The following is a 17,481-nucleotide window of genomic DNA, read 5'->3' on the forward strand; positions in this document are numbered from 1 at the left end:
ACCCATGTGGCCAGAAGAACAGGTGTGAGATGGGAGGGAAACGGGTCGCGTAAGGGCAGGGTGACCGTGAGGTAGGAGGACGCCAAGTTTGTACCCTGCCTGCTCCCAGCATCGGGCCACCGACTGTGTGCGAGACTTAGGCGTGTGTCTTCTCTTCCATCGTCACAACCACTCATCACCAGCTGTATGTGGGGGGAGGGGAACGAGGAGGGGCAGCTCTCTGCTTCCTGCAGCCCGTCTCGCCCATGGCAGTAGAGGGGTCTGGACCTTTAAGGCAGGGCCCACGTGGACATGACTCTGCGTTGGAGACTTCTATCAAGTCTGTGCACAAGAGGACTGTTTCCTGAGTCTGGTCAGTGGAGACAGTTGGTGCCAGCCCAGGATACCCTCCTAGAGTTGGACACCCCCACCCCAGGCCAAGCCACGTGTTGCCAAATCTGTCCTCGGTTCTTTGTCTTAGGGATCGGTCTTAATTAGCATTGGATTCATTAAATTACTCAAACTCTAGAAAGATAGAAATTAATATAATAACAATAACAGTAACAGTAATAGCTGAAAATAATCAATAGCTTATCAGGTGGCAGGTCCTGGGCTGGATGCATCCTTTGGAATCCTCACAACAACTACAGAAGGTGGGTGATATTATCACAATTTTGTAAATGAGGAAACAGAGAGGTTGAGTAACTTGCCATGATCACACGGCAGTGAGGGTCAGAGTAGCTTACACCGTGGGCTACTGCGACTTGGACATGTAGAAGCAGGAGACTGAGCCGCATGGGGGACGTTGGTGGCTCTGTGCTGCAAGCTCTACTCTCCCCACGGTGGATGGCAAATCGCCTGTCAGTCATTGCTGGACCAGTCGGGTTCTTGCCTGGTTGGAGGTTCAGTGATTTCCTGCTGGGGCACCACCAGGGACCATGGGACTCTGGGGCCATCGCAGCCATCTTTCCCAGGAGGAGAGCCCATGGAGGTAGAAGAGAAAGGACCCAGCGCGCACCCCTAGCCCCCGGATTCAACCGGCTCTAAAGGGAGGCACCTGGACTTCTCATTTCTGGGCGACAATGAATTCTTTTGTTTGAGTTGCGTTTCTGTCACTTGTAACTAAGAGTCTTCAGCAACCCTGTTGTCCCCGACACTGTGCTACCTTGTCTCTACGTGCGTTATCTTTTTAAAAACTCACAGCTTTGTGAGATGAACATCATTACGCCCATTTTATAGAGAGCACAGTGAGGATGAAAGAGGTCAAGTTGGACACAGCTACTCGGTTATGAAACAGCAGAGCTAGGATTCACTTGCGTGGGGCCATTGATTCCCAAGGATCGATATTTCTAAGAATATTCCCAATTCCTCAGCATATAGGACTGGAGAAGGGAACGGGAGAGGAAAGAGGAGAGCGAGAGGAGGGAGGAGGGAAAGGAGGGAGGGAGCGAGGGAGAGAGACAGAGAAGACTGTGTTAGCATTTTTGAATTGAGGAATTTAAAATCTTTTGGTGGCAAGTTATGATGGTGTACTTCTAGGGCTTAGGAATTTTATCCTGCTATTTGTTCTTCAAATAAAAGAATCAGAGTTGCTGACTTAGTTTAAACCAACTCCAAAGACTGCAGAGTTGACTGCTGATTAAAAACTTGTCTTTCTCGGTCTGAGAAGGGAATACCAGGTCTGAGTTCCCTGAGTGTGTTCAATCTTGCAAATTTGATTTTCATTTGCAGAGTTTGAGAATGTCGGTGATTGGGAAAATGCAACTTGATTATTAACAAGCTAGAAATAGTATCTGAGCATTCACTTTGGCATCTACCCATGCTTGTGTGATAAAAATAAATTGGAAAAAGTCTAACTATGGAAGGAAAGGTAATTTGGGAATCATTAGTCTTGCAGTTTTTCTGGTCATCCCATCCTAGGGAATCCGTGGGCTAATTCCATAGTAAATGCGCTCCTGGATTAATGGAATCTCTAGATGACAGTAATGGGAAAGGTCACGTTTGATTCAGCGTGCTTTGCCATTTGTGAATTGAGCCTGAATCTTTTCAGAAGTAAACAAATTCCAGCCATTTTATTTCTGCTCTCTTTCAGAGATGTGCAATCATTTTTAATGGCTAAATCTGTATTGCATTGCATTTTTCAAATCCTCATTGTTTCATTTCCTTTCACTTGTGCTATCTAAAACTTTTTTTTCCAACTCATTTTTCCTGCTTATTTGTTCCTTCATACATATTCCACAGCCAGGACTCTGTGCTTGCAGAGCACCAGGGAGGGCTGCCCACAGGGTGGGATAAAGTCCGGGGAGAAGGCAGGAGCCGGCCTCTTCTAACCTTGTTAGCCACAAACCAATTTCACATTCCCATCGACTTCGAAATGAAGCGGTCGGAATTGGGCTCAAGCCTGCATCTGGCATCGCTGGAAATGGGGATCCTGGTGGCTGTGTCGCAATGTGTGCTCAAATGCATTGGGAGTTTTCTACTATTTTTCAAACTTCCAAATAGATAATGTCAGAACATTTCTGAAATGGGATACTAACATCAAGATATACTGCGCCAATCAACAAGCATCTGGCTGCTCAGAGTGCGGAAGGAGGGGTCTGGGAGACTCGGGGAGAATTTCCATTTCCATTCCTCGCGTCAACAGCCTGGCAACTTCCCTCTAGATTGCCTTACGGCTTCAGGAGAAATTCTCGGTCCACTCCCTGCACTACACTCAGCCCAGTGTTCAAAAGACAAGGAATTAGATATGCTGTCATTTATGAAACTGTCTGTGAAAGTCTCTTTTTTGGATTGTTGGGAAATCCAAAAGGAGTCAAACTTTGACAGTTTCAGACGACCGCGGGAGCGTCCTGACGATCCGGCCGTTTGAGGCCCTCTTGTTGAAAATGCAATTTCTTTTCCATGAAGTCCCATCAGCCTATGGCGCTTCGCTGGAAACGTTTGCCTTTTTGAAAGGATTTCTTCACAATGAAACAGCTGACAAAGGTCATATTACCAATACGTTTCTGGGATGATAACATTTTGATTAGATATGCAAGGATTTTCTATCCTTCCCTGGGATGTCGTATTCTAACATTTTCCATTAGTTTAAGAAAATCATGTAAGCTGATGCTATTGGGCAATAAGAACTTGAATTTTGTGGCTTATTTTCTTTGCTGTGAGGTGCCAGCACCGTGGGCATCGTAGCAGGGAATAAATGGCTCTTCCCCAATAAACCAAATGCCTAAAGAAGCCCCTGGAGGAGGCAGGGACGTCCATAAAAGTTGAAATGGATTTCGTAATATGGTATTCAATTTAGTCTAATAAGTAGAATTCAAAAATAACCCAATCTTCCAAACGAAAATACCTCTGCTACTAATCAAAGGGGAGGCTGACTTTGTACCAGAACCAAGTGCATTTGGTTTTATTTGTGCCAAAATGTATTTATTAAATTACCTATTTTCTCTATTTAAATCATTTGTTACCTGAAAAATTAGAACTCTCTCTCTCTCTTTCTCTCTCTCTCTCTCTCTCCTCTCCTTGAAAATTAGCTCCTTAAATTAAGACAGCTGCCAGAAAGCATTTATCAAAAGGCCGATTCTGAGTCTACAGCTTATCGAGAGAAGGTCCATGTGTGCTTCTGTAGTTCTACCTCGAAGATGCTCAATAACAAAAACTATTTCAAAAATGATACCAGTGAGCTGACAACATTAATTGCTTCCTGATACCGGGATTGCTGTGAAAATCAACACACACCCCTGCTCAGTCTGAGGAGGCAAAGTGAGAAAGTGCTTAGAATTTTGACAGATGACATCATCATCATGGTGCAGAGGAAACATGGGCACTTAGAGGGAGATGGAAATACCGAGAGAATGATAGAAGTGTCTCCGGGTCCGTGTGCCACTGGGTTTGATGACAAATCGGCACAAAGACAAGAGAGCGGGGGAATGAAGAAAGATGAGGGGCCCCTCAATCCACAAAGGTGCTCAAACTCGCAGCTTCGACAAATGTGGTGCTCCTAAATGATGTCCCCAGAAATCACGATGATCTAATCAACGCTGCAAAGTACATGTTTACCAACATAAAACTTATAAATCTCATTTTGGAAACTGAAGGTTTGGGAGTTTGTTTTAAATTATTTTTATTTTATTTTATCCCTAAACTTTTAATAACATAGAACTGAAAAATAATCGGCACATAATCTGATGCAATTTAATGATCACACATTCATAAAATGTTTGTGCATCCACATTTATTTTGTGCTTAAGCAAAATGATCCTTCCACAGTAAGTAAAATTCGATTAATTTTTTTTTTTAATCAGCAACTAAATGCCACTTTCTCTAGGTGTGCCCCCCTCCCTTCAGGGTCCATGGCTACGTCCAGTAGTTTTAGGTTGTCCCTGAATTTTTTATCCAGTGATTGGAACTGATGAATCGTAGCAAGGTGGTGACCTGCTCCCTGCTGTCCTCCGTACCTAGCACAGAGTCTGCCGCATAGTGGTACCTAGCACAGAGTCTGACGCATAGAAGAAGGGGCTTAATAAACAAACAAACAGGGGAGTGAGGGAACCCGTGAGGACTAACAGCTAATGCTGACAGACTGGGGCTTGAACTCCAGCGTCTGGGATGGCCCAGGAAGGCTGCCTGACAGTCAGGACAGAAAATGGAGCAGGGAGTAAGCGAGGCTGGGGCTCAGAGAGGGGGATCGGCCAGGATGAAAGTAGGCGTGCTGGGGACGCATGTGTGCAGGAATCTGGCAGTCAAGCAATGGGGGCTGGATGCTGTGGTTGGAGGGACCAGCACAGGCTCTTCAGCCCCAGAAGGATGTGGAAGGTAAGCCTTCGGCTTCTGGCAGTGAGTGCTGGACCTGTGTGTCCCACCTAGGACAGGACTGGCTCTCCAAACACGGGACGGGAATGACGCCAACTCATTCCAGTGAGCAAGGAAAACCCTTGGGAAAGGCCTCAAAGAATGGTTAGTGTTTTGAAAAGACTTTTTTTCTTATCAAACCTACGGGGAAAATATGTATACAGTAGCTGTAGTAATACAGTGGTTGTTGGCCCTCCCTTATTTTTCTAGCTTTAAATTTTTTCTGGAAATCAAACTCAGTCTGAAAATGGCAGCTCCATCATGCAATGGGAAGGTTTTCATTGGAGCTGCCTCTGCTCTCACTCCACTGTGTATAACTCCAATGAATATCAAAAGCTGCCACTGAAGAGAGAGACTTCCTCGGGAAGACCTCTCTAAGCCACTGCCAATGTCACAGAAGGATGCTTTCCACCTCTGGGTCCTGTGTTTTGACTTCATCTAATTCTTTTTAAGCTGGGCAAGCTTATTAATGAGGGGACTATAGTTCTTTCTGAATGCAGAATCAGAAAGTGCTGCCTTTTCAAAAAGTCCATGGACAAATTTTCCCAACTGTAAGATCATTTCCACTCTCCAACCATCAAGTTTTCAAACAGATTTTGTAAATGTGCAAAAACTCAAAGCAAATCTATTAAAAAAAAAAAGATGTCAGGCTGAAAACAAGGCAAATCAGATGGGAGAGGAGAACAGAATCTGTTAACGCCCCCCACCCCCACCCCCGCCCGGCCTTCACAGCAGCCGTTCTTCTCATTAACCTGCACGGCTCCCCACAAATGCTAAGTCATTCTCACCTTCCCAGGAGTTTGTAAGCCAGACAATTGCTAAGGGGTGCAACTCATAATATTACTGCAAAATTTCACAGTTGAAAGTCAAATAGCAATGGTTTTGCTTTGCCAGCCTGACACCACCTGACCATGTGGATAAACTCCCTGGGCGGTGAGCATGTCAAGTGTGGACAGTGATGGTGGTGCCAGCCACGCTTCGGCTTAAAACACGCCAGAACACGGTCTCTGAGGGCATTGTGCACTTCCTCTCAATGAAAATGCTGTACGTTGTGATACCCGGAGAAGGAATGCCAACAACCGACGGCCACACGTCCCCCACCCAGTGATGCTGTGTCCAGGCCCTCCAGAGAAACGGAAGGTGCATATGTACACGCGTGGAATTTCTCATCTGATTATGGAGGCCGAGAAGGCCCAATACCTGCCGTGGGTGAGCTGGAGACCCAGGAGGGCTGATGGTATCAGGTCCAGTCTGAGTGTTTGAAGGCAGGTGAAGCCCCACGTCCCAGCTCAGTCAGGCAGGGAGAGAATCAAGCCCTCCCTTCCTCACTCAGCCTTTGTTCCATTCAGACCCAAGATGGGTTGGAGGAGGCCACAATGGGAAGGTCAGCCTGCTTTACTTAGTCTTCTGATTTGAACGACAAACCATCCAGAAATACCCTTCTCGACACGCTCAGAACAGTATTTGTCCAAGTACCGGGGGGCTTGAGGCCCCATCAGGTTGACACACAGTACTAACCACCGCCTGCTGATGTTAAACTCATTAGGCCTCAATGGACGACTGTGTTGTCTACTTGAACTCACTCCTCCACCATCTGAAACGCACACCGCCAGCCGGGGACCCTGTGTTGAACCTCAGTTCTTGTGCTATTTCTCTGAGGTCCCCATGGGTGGACAGATGCCACGTGTATCGTCACTCAGATCCCTAAAGAGAACTAAGGGAGGCCTTTGTTTTCCTGGCATCTGCATAGTCTTAACATAAGGGCTTTCGTTCAGGTATGAAAAGTGTGCGTGTTAACCTCTCAGGAACACTCACCATGCTTCCCATGCCTTCTGAGCGAGAGCCCCCCATCCACTGACGAGCGCTCTTGTTCCCATCCGCCATGTCCACCGGCCCTGCCTTTCGCCCCTTTTTCTCCAAGTTGGGTGCCCACTGTGGCCATGGGAGTGGTCAAAGCTGACTCACCTCTTTACTCATTGTCTGGTTCGTTCCTTCATTCATCATCCATTTAAAAAATCATCTGGCATTGGGCTGGCAAGGAGGCGATGGCAAATCTGAAATGTGTTAAGATGGTGCAGGGGAATGAGGTTTGGAATCCTTTGGACACAAGTGTTGAAATGACAAGTGACAGGGGTAAAGAAAGAAAGATGAGCTAGGTGTGTAAAATCCACTGGCTAGGAAGGAAGGTGTGGGGGCCACGGATAGTCACCTAGGAGTCAAAATGGGGGAGCGCCCTAAGGAAAGACAGCAGCCAGCAGTAAGTGGGATGAGCTTACAGCCACAGGACGGAAATGCCATTGCATCCTGTGGGTTTGTGGGAACACACGGCAGCCACACAGATGCTCTGAGCTGGGCGGACAGCGGTCCTGCCTCAGGGAGCCACAGACCTGTGGGAACGTGTCTGGCCTGGAACAAGGGGGCACCATTCATCCCTCCTTCTCCGTCTATGCTGATGGTCTCGCATCTTGTCCCTACCTCTTCTTTTTTTTTTTTTTTTTTAAATGTCTCTCTCTCTTTTTAGTTTTTTAAATTTTGGTAAAATATACATAACAATTTTTTTTTTTTTTTTTTTTTTTTACCATTTTAACTACTTTTAAGTGTACATTTCACTGGCATTTAGGACATTCACACTGTTGTGTCATATTTGCCACCATCCACCTGCAGAATGCTTTTCGTCATGCAAAGCCAGAACTCTGTCCCCACTAACAATGACTCAGTAACTCTCTGATCCCCCCGCCTCTGGTAGCCACAATTCTACTTTCTGTCTGTATGAATTCAAATCTTCCAAGTGCCTCATATACGTGGAATGGGCTGAATAAGTAAAAAATAAGTAAAAAAAACGGACAACACTTGTCCTTTTGTGACTGGCTTCTTTCACTCAGCATAATGTCCTCAGGGTTCAGCCACGTTGTAGCCTGGGCCAGAATGTCCTTCCTGTTTAAGGCTGAATAATATTCCACTTTATGGATCTACCATATTTTATTTATTCATCCACTGGTGAACCTTTGGGTTGTCTCCACTTCTTGGCTATTGTGAATAATGCATGCAATGAGCTTGGGTATAGAAATAACCCTTTGAGCTTTTTTGGATATAGACTCAGAGTTGGGACTGCTGGGTCACACGGTTATTCCATTTTATTTTTTATTTTTGAGCAACCACTGTACTGTTTTCCATAGCAGCTGCAGCACTTTACAATCCCATCCACCATGCTCAATGGTTCCAATTTCTCCACATCCTTGCCAACACTTGTAATTTCTGGTTTTCATTCTAATGATAAACAACCCAAGAGTGTCCAGGGTCCATTTCCTTCCTTGTCTTTATTTCGATTTGTGACACCAGAGGTCCTTAGAGGTGAGTGTGGCACACACAGCGCATAGCTGGGGAGCCATGATTTGTGACATTAAACAATTCATAGTCTCACACTGGCACATACGTGAGTCCAGATATGGCCTATGTGACATGGGCAACTCGATGAACGGTGCCCAGCAGCAGCACAAGTAGTTTCATTTTTATCAAAATATTTCATACATTTTAATTAAACTGTCAAAATTTTAAATAAAAATTCCAGCGAAGTTTATTTTCAATTATTAAAATGCGTTTTGCTTTTTAATCTAACAGCTGATTTTGAGGTTTAGAAGCAAAATAAATTTTGAAACCATGAAAAGTATGTAAATTTACTCATGTTTTACATTTAATTTACATTTTTGACAAAACACATTCAAATTTCATACACTTGAAATGCAATTTGGTATTTGGTCCTTTATATCATTCATGTTACTGGAGGATAAATTTTGTAAAACTTGATCCTACAACATAATGAATGAGTGTGCTGAAATGAGGCAAGAAAAATAAATTTTATGGGAATAGTACACACTAATTTATGAATTATTGCTGTCTTTATATTTTTTACTTATTTTTTGCTTATTCAACCCATGAATGGAACCCCAGACATGTGCACTAGCATTACATTCAGTCATTGACGTTTTGCCTACCTTCAGCTATAAAAACCGGAGCTTTTCACATATTTTTCTATTTCATCATCATGAAAGTGGGAGGATAGAAAACATTCCATTTGCTCGGTTTGGACCTCAGGTCCCACCCTCCGAGTGTCCTCTGGCTCCAGGCTGCACAGGCTCAGGGCTAACATCTGCACACGCCCTCCCTTTTGCTGTGGCAGGTGCACCTGTTGGCTGAAGCTTCAAATAGATCCAGAGTCTGCCCAAGTCTTGGGCCATTTCCACCATCGTGTGTGACCTGGTCACCCAGAAGGGGCCTCGTGGCCCCCAGTCTCTCCTCCCTGAAGTCACTGCGTGGCACAGCATCAGATCAGGCCTCTCAATGCAGCCAGTGACGCTGCTCCCGGGCTCAGAATGCTCTCCGGGCACCACCGCCTGCCCCACCCCACTATTCGCCCCTCCCTCCCATGCCCTGTGTCTACCCTCCAGCCCCCCTCACCACATGCTCCCTCCCCCCTCACTCCCCCAACTGCCTCGGGGTTCCAACGTGGCTGGTCCCTCCCTGCTTGCTGTTCCCTCCAGCACCTTGGCTGACTTCCTTACCTCTGTCAAGTTTCTCCTCAAATACCACCTGCCTGAGCACCCCATTTTCAATTGTCCACTGCCCTCTCTGCCCCGTGCCCTGACCCCCAGTGACCTAAATCCGCTGTCATTCTCCACACGCCCGTCGCACCTTCTAAAGTGTTCTACAGTCCCCTTGGTCGTTACCGGAGTTTTCCAACCCTTCTCACTCAAAGCCATGCTCACGAAGGCAAGGATTTCTGTCCTCCTTACTCACTGGGGTATGCTAACCTATGCTGATGCTTAATAAATATTAATTGAAGGAGCTCAAAGGTGTTCTTTGGTAGGGAGCTGAGACCCATGCATGTAGAAGGGGGAGGGGAAATTGGGGTCCCCTAGTCCAGGTGTTCCAGAATCCTAGGGGACAGGAACCCTGTCTTCAAAGAGAATGGAGTCCAACCTATAAAAAGACACAGGCATTGCCGGCCTGGGTGCCGAAGAGGATGGCAGCAGCATTTGTTCGTCCCCAAGGAGTATTGTTTGCAAAGCCTTTGCAGGGCGTGTCCAGACTCCTCTGGAACAAAGAAGGACCCAGAGAACATGAAAGTCTTGACTTTGGTTTTACAGGTTGCCAGGAAAGAGCCCGGCTGCCCCTGGTCTGAGCATGAGCTGCTGTCAGTTATCTCCTGCCTCCGGGAGGGGCTTCCACACGAGACGCCAGAATGGAGATTTAGCCGCAGGACTGGCAGGCACCCACTGCTCCTGAGTGATGGGGACAGCCTGATGAAGATGACACTTTTAGAGCTTGCTTGCCGATGACTTGGGGATACAGAGCGACTAGATCTGGGGAGAAGGCTCGGCCCAGGACCTTTCCAGCTGGGGTAGAACCAGGGTGCTCAGGCTGGTCCCTGGCAGCCACCCATCTCAGCTCCTGCGGTGGCCTCCTAGCATGGCCAAAGTTGGCACATAAAAATTCAGGACATTACATTAAATTTGCCTTTCAGATAAACAGCAAGAGTTTTAGTATAAATACGCCCCAAATCTTGTCCGTATAGTTTATCTGAAATGCAAAAGTACCTGGACTTCCTGTATTTTATCCGGCCGTCCTGCCTCTAGGCCAGTGCAAGGGGGCAGTGGCCCATCTCCCCCCCATCTCCAAGACCACCTCCTTCCCCAGGCCCAGGGGTGCAAGGAGGGCCAGAGGGCTTCAGCTCCAGGTAAGCGAAGCCAAGTTCTCTCCCCTGGAGTGAGCCTCTGGAGGGGATTTGAATTCAGGCCACGAGAAGAGCCTGAATTAACTTTCGCTGCACAAAGAAGCCCTGCGTCAGGACTGTCCAGCTGCCGGAAGAGGGAAGGGAAACCTGTGCTCTCTGTGTTGTTTTTTCTTTCCTTTTGTTCTTGGCGGAGAAGTTGAGAGCAGTGGGGAAGACAAGAAACCCACTATTTTGTCAGGAACTGACCCATCGCACTGAGAACGTGCGTCATAGAGAACACATGTGACACACATAGGTGTCGCGAGCTCCGTGCTGAGCGCCACTCCCTCTGTGATGATGCTGAGGGCAGAGCGACCCCAGCAGCCCTATGGCTCACCTGACACAGGGCAGGTGGGAGGACGGGAGGGCAGGGAGCAGAGTCGCCAAGTCTTCATACCCAGCAGGCTGGCGTCTGGAGCCCAGCGAAGGGAACCCATGATTTCTGTTTCTTTCTTTAGCAGGAAAAAAAAAAAGCGTGTTGCTAACGAGAAACAGCTCATATCACACAACAAAAGGGCACTTTGTCACGTCTCCCGAGGGAGCCCCAGTGTTTGGGTGACACAGGACTCAGTGACCATGTCTTCCTCCCCATGTGGTCTACTTAGCCCAAGGAGCGGATCACAGCTATAATTAGAATTACATGCAAAATGAAAAGCCTCCTTCAGGAGCGTCTCTGGGTCCTCGTCCTCCTAAGTGTCTGTTGCCATGGAAGCCAGCGTACAGCTCCCCAAATCGAGAGTGGTGAGCGGCCCTCGCCCACTTGCCGCTGGCGGCTCCTTTAAATAAAGTTGCCTTTTTGCTTTGGTTTCTGAATAAACATAAACCTGGGTTTTTAGTGCAAAATCTTGATTTCAAGGTTATTGACGCCACACTGAATTAATACAGTCTGGGAGGCAGAGCATGCCACCCTGCAAAGCCAGGGATAGTCCTGTCTTCTGAAAGCTTGACATTTGTCTTTCATCATGAACTCAAAGGTCAAGAGCTACAGCTGGATCAGGGTACCTGCCTGAGTTTACATTTACATGCATTTTATTCCCACATGCGCGCTTTTCAGGAGACCCATCGCTGGAATAAAACTGTGCCGCTCGCCTATTCTCTAGGCTGACTAGACTAGGAGAGTTGTCAAGCTGCAATCTCTACCTAATTTGAATTAAAATAAGAAATATATGCTGATTTGATATTTCAGAAGCAAAAGCGTTCCGTTTCACGTTGGCTAAGACTGGCCAAGATCGAGAGTGTACGAATTTCTTGATGCTCCCCACCTATTAGCGTCATTTGTGGGATGGACTCAGGGTAGAATCTACTCTTATTTGCTATTTTACTTAAAGCCATCGACCTGTTACCCTCCACGTAATCCTAACACGATTAGCCGATAATCGATTCCGAGTGGCTGGGAACACGTGCTCACTCTCTTTGTTCACAAATGAAGTTTGTTGTTGTTGTTTGTGTGTGTTTCTGTCCAGGGTAAGCATGCTGCTTATACTACAGCACCCCTTTTTGTGTGTGTGTGTGTGTGATACCAAATAACATTTTACATTTTTACCAAAATACCTGTAGAGCTGACAGAGCATGATGCATTCATTTTCCTTGATTTTGTAGTGAGGGAAAGGGCTAGCATGAATAATTCAAAAATAATGCTGAGACGGTTAAGATTTAGTATTGGAGAGGTCATCACAGTTGGGAGAAATGAGCTAGGAGACTATTACTATTCCGCGATCTTTGAATCTCAAGGTGACATCATTATTATTTCTCTATATCTATAATGTGGTGCTGCAAGCAGCTTATCGCTGTGTTTCTCATGTAGGGGAGAAAGATCAATTACATACAGACCTCAAAATGTGAGCCATAAGCACAGTGCCCAATAAAACTGTCATTAACAGTCCCCACAATTTTAGCCGCATGCTTCCAGGTCAAGCTGCTTTAAAAATGATAACTGACATTGAAAGGGTGAATAAAGAACATTCGTTCTAAAGGGAGCCATTTCTTAGCCAAGTAACTGAAACTCTTTAATAACACTTGCTAATTTCGATCTGAACTGGGAAACATACCCTCATCTTAAGCTTAGCCCCAAGAATGCTTGGAAGAAGCCCCCGCATCCCCCTCTGAAAAACAGGTTTGTTACAGGACCCACGTCGACCGCCAGCAGTCTTGAGTGAGCATAAAGCAGACCCATGCAATTGTATTTAATTTATTCCTATTTCCAACCAGAAGCAGGAAGACATCACCAAAAAATAAAGTGCGTGCTAGCCTGGTGTCTGCAGTGCTTCCCTCACCATTTGTTACCACGACGTAATCAGCGATAAATCTGGCTTTCTCTGGAACGGGATTAAAAAACACCTCGACATTCAAAAATATTAAAATGGAACAGAGCTATTACTGCTGCAAAACCCCCCTTTTTTTCCTACCCCAAAGGGTCCTTACATGTTTAAAACATCTTTTTCACTTCACAGAATTTTACAAGACTTCCCACCAGCTTACTTTTTAATTAAAATGTTCCTGTCGGTGTCAGAAACCTCTGAAACATCACATTTGGTTTAAAGGTTTAACAGTTCGGAGCGTTTGTGATCTTTGTAAGAGGGGATACGAAAGTACCACAGGTTTCTTTTTTTAAGTGGTGCGAAGGCAGTCTGAGGCAGTGCTGACGCTCCATGTCACCACGTGCCCTCCCATCCATTGTACCCCCTGATTCATGGGGGCCGTTGCTGACAAGACACCCCTAAACCTTGGACCGGAAGCCATGCTGGTTTTTTTTTTTTTTTTTTAGGTAATTTTGATAATGATGAGTTATTTCTGCATCAGCCTCCATAATAATTCTCTGCTATTATTACTATCATAAGCATCATTATTATTATTTTATGGATAATAATTCCCTGCTTTATCTCCCTGAATTTCACTTAAAATTTTAGAATTTTTCCTTATTGTGAAATGATGATCTGTAAGGTGAAATGAAATGCCTGTGACAGTTACGGTTGGTTGACTTCGTAAAAGGCATTTCTCCTCCTCCTGCCCCTCTTCTTCCCTTCCTCCTCTTCTAGTTCCATCTCTTTCCGTCCTGTCTTTGTAGCAGCCACCCAGGGAACTGCCATCCAAGGATGCTGAATGAAGGACGGAGGGCCAGGGTCTTCGCGGGTGTCATGGCGGTCCTGATTCGCCCACGTGAGGTCTGCTCTTCACCTGCTTCCGTCCGTGGGACACTCAGACTTTGTTGCTGACCCGCTTGGAGCTGGTGTCCCCCCCCCCCGCCCGTGTCATGGGTGGGGGTCATCCTGACTCACACAGTGTGTGAAGGGCAAAGCGGCTCTACAGAGCCAAGCTGTGGTTAGTGTCCTGGCTGTGACGTAGGGAAGGACAGCAGCGAGAATGGGCCAGATTCCACACGCTCGGGAGCCGTGTCTGCCTGGATGGGTTGAATACCCCATTGGTTGGTAATGTTTAGCTGAGAGAAACACCGAATCCATTCTTCTCAAAACATCGAAGGGAAATCAAGGCATGGTGGCCACAGGGGTCGAGGACAAAGGCATAAAACATGACAACATAAGTCCACATTGGCAGCATTCGGTGTTCATGGCTTTTACCTACACAGTCTCTGCTTTAACCCCTGTGTCTTGGCACCCAAACTCTCCAAAGTCTCCTACCGCTGAGCAGAAGCCCCTGGAGACAGACGTGGGCAGCCCCTACAGCTCGCGTTTCCCTGCCAGCTAAGGTCTAACCTGGCATCTGTAAAGCACTGGCCCAGCCACCGGCCCCGGCGTTTGTGTCCTGGCTGCTGTAACAAAGGACCACAGACCGGGTGGCTTAAAACAACAGAAATGTGTTCTCTCAACGTTCTGGAGGCCAGATGTTCAAAATCAAGGTGTCAGCAGGCCTGGTTCTTCTGGAGGCGCAGAGGGCGGACCTCGGGGCCGCTCTCCTAGCTTCTGGTGGCTTCCGGCAGTCCTTGGGGTCCTCAGGCTGTAGACACATCACTCTAGTCATTGCACCCATCCTCTCCTCTGCATGCCCGTGGGTCTCTGTATCTCAAATCTCCCTTTTCTTAAAGGGAGACCAGTCATTGCATGGGATCTGCCCCGGGTCCTGGGGGTGAAGACTTGAATGTACCTGTTGGGGACACACTACCTACTGTAGTCACTACTTGTCGAATGAGCGCTGCGCTAGGGCAGCGGCCTCCAAGGGCCGTGGGAAAGTGCCCGAGAGTTTTGAACATGCACAGCTGTCCCCCAGGTATCAACATGTTAGAGAGGACTTCTCCAAAACCACCAACAAACTCCGAGTTTCTTCCGCCCCCTCTGCGCACAGTAGCAGAGACTCTGGGTTCTGCTGTCTGCGCTGGAGAGCAGTGCTGGGAGCTGCCGCCTGAGAAGATGCACGGGGCTGGGCGGAGCGGGCAGTGGCCCAGGGGCCTGCGTCCCTGGTCCTACCCTGGGGCTGTCTTTGAAGTTGGAAGAGTATCTCACACCACAGGGACAGAGCAGCGAACAGAGACCCAGGTGGGCTCTGCTCTCCCCATCGACACTCTGTTCAAACAGAATAGTTTGGGCAACACCGAGCAAATAATGAATGAATGGCGGGGTCTGGGCCGGCCCAACGGGGGACCTGCTTGCACAGGCCTGGCCTCCCATGCTCTTTGCATGTCCTGCCGGAGCCCTGCTTGGCTCGGGACTCCTCCCGAGAGGGGGCAGCCCCGTGCCTTTTGTTTTGTTTTTAACAATTAATATCTCTCATGCTGTCGCAAAGACACTCTGTACGGACACAGGTAGAACACAAACAGACACTATGTCCGTGTCTTATTGACTCACCTATGCCTAGGGGAAGGTGGAGGTGGCCCGTGTACTGGGCACAGGCTTTCATGGGCAGGACGGCTTTAACACTGAAGTCTCCTCTCACCAGACTTTCTGTGGCTGTGTCCCTTTTGGTCCATGATCACAGCGAATGGGCTTGCCACAGACGCATCAGGGACATAAAATGGTCTAACACTACATTGACTATAAATAGCAAAGCTGTAAGTGACATTACTTTGCAGATAAGAAACAATCACATCATTAAGCAAAGGTGTTTAGTGTATCCGTCACCCTAACTTTGATTTATAGCAAGGCATTTGTCTGTCACTAGCACAATGGAAGCTATAATGCAACTCAAGGGTTTAAATAGAAAATTAAGATGAATATTGCTGCTAGCAGTTTGGTTTGCACAGATGCAAAATGGGTGGGCCTCCCCGGCTGCCCGCAGGCTGGCCTTGGCCCAGCTTCCCAGGCCCAGAGGCTAAAGACTGCCTGGGGGTGGCAGAGAAATTCGCCCGGGGGCTGCAGGCTGGGGCTGCCCAGGGCAGGAGGCGGTGACAACCAGAGGCAAAAGCGCCTCCCAACCTGGGTTGCTCCAAAGGGAATAATGCATTCTAAATGGCCAGGGTGCCCCTTTTTATTGGAGACTTGACCCCAGAAATATGGAAAGGAAACCATGATTAGAGTTATTTTCACAAACATCATGTTTAAAAATGCCACCTTGTTAAACACAGATGCTCCCGTATTCATTCCATTTTAATCCAGGAAACAGTTTTGGAAAACCTATTGTGAGCCAGCACTGAGCCCACCTGGAGAGTATAAGAAGGGATAAGATAGGTTTGTCCTCCAGGGCTTCGTCACCCAGTCGGACAACCACAGTGTTAGGCACAGCGTCGCTGGCTGAGCCAGTGCGAGGTGGCCGAGCTCGGGAGGGAGGTGGCGTGATGAGGCGACGCCACAGATGTGGTGGCATGCGGGATTCACGGGAGCACAGGACTCTCATGGGTTGGGAAAATCAGCAAAGAGGAAGGGAAGGTGGGCTGTAAGAGCCTCTACAGGCTGCAGAGATCCTGGGCTGAGAAGGGTGGGGCCAGTACCTGTCCTGAGACGTGGTCTGACGGCGCCAGCTGGGATGCAGGGTTCCGACTCGGCCTGTTCACCAGCCCAGGAGGAGGTGGAGAGGAAAGGCGAGGAAGACAGTCGGCGCCTGTGAGGAAGGGCCAGGATGTCGCCCTTACCTGGGTGGGTGAGGGCGTCACTGAAGGCTCTACCTGGACGAACTGCATGGTCTGACATGGAGTGCGTCAGAGAAGGGACACAGGACAAGGACAGGCGTGGGCCATGGGCCTAACAGGCCAGGGGTGGACGCCCCGCAGTGGATGTGGACGGTGGCAGGTGGTGGCTGGGGTGCAGAATGAGTCAGTGGCTGGGCTGAGCGAGTACCTGCTCATTCTCAGTGGGGGAGCCAAACGAAGGTGCTGGTGGGGAAACCTTGCGGGGCAGGTGAGTGAGTCTGGAGGTCATCTTCACGAAGAGCCCCAATGCACAAACAGTGATTTTGTCAACATGGTTACGAAACTTGGTAAGACAATGGATTAATCTCTTTTCAGACGTGTGGTTATGAAATGCTACACACACAGTTAGGACAAGACTAATTGAATGATTCCTCGTGACCAGTCAGTCATGAGCAATCATTAAGCTCCTACTGTGTGCTGCATGATGCTGGGCCCTGTGGTGGGGAAAGGAGCAGTGGGGCTCAGGCCCTGCTGCCAAAGCCTCCTAGGACCGAGCCCCTCCCACCCCCACGGACACATCGGGTACCGGACACTCTAAGGCACTACAGAAGGAGATGCATTCTCATCGTCAGGAGTGGTCTCTGTACCTCAGAGGTGACACACACGTACATAGTTTAAATTTAAGAGTTGGAATGCTATCTCGGGGCAAATGAAAGAAACATGGTGTGTCCTCAGTGGTGATTCCTGAAGGCATGGGTTAGTAAGAAGTGCTCTTGATAATGCCATGAAGTCTTATAACCCACTTGCTACAACATTCCACGAAAATCTGAACAGCCTCTGTGGTTCATTTTCTGCAAGCTGCTATTTCAAA

The sequence above is a fragment of the Rhinolophus sinicus genome, chromosome 15 (assembly GCF_057876585.1).
Source record: "Rhinolophus sinicus isolate RSI-liver-muscle chromosome 15, RSI-T2T, whole genome shotgun sequence".
Taxonomy (NCBI): domain Eukaryota; kingdom Metazoa; phylum Chordata; class Mammalia; order Chiroptera; family Rhinolophidae; genus Rhinolophus; species Rhinolophus sinicus.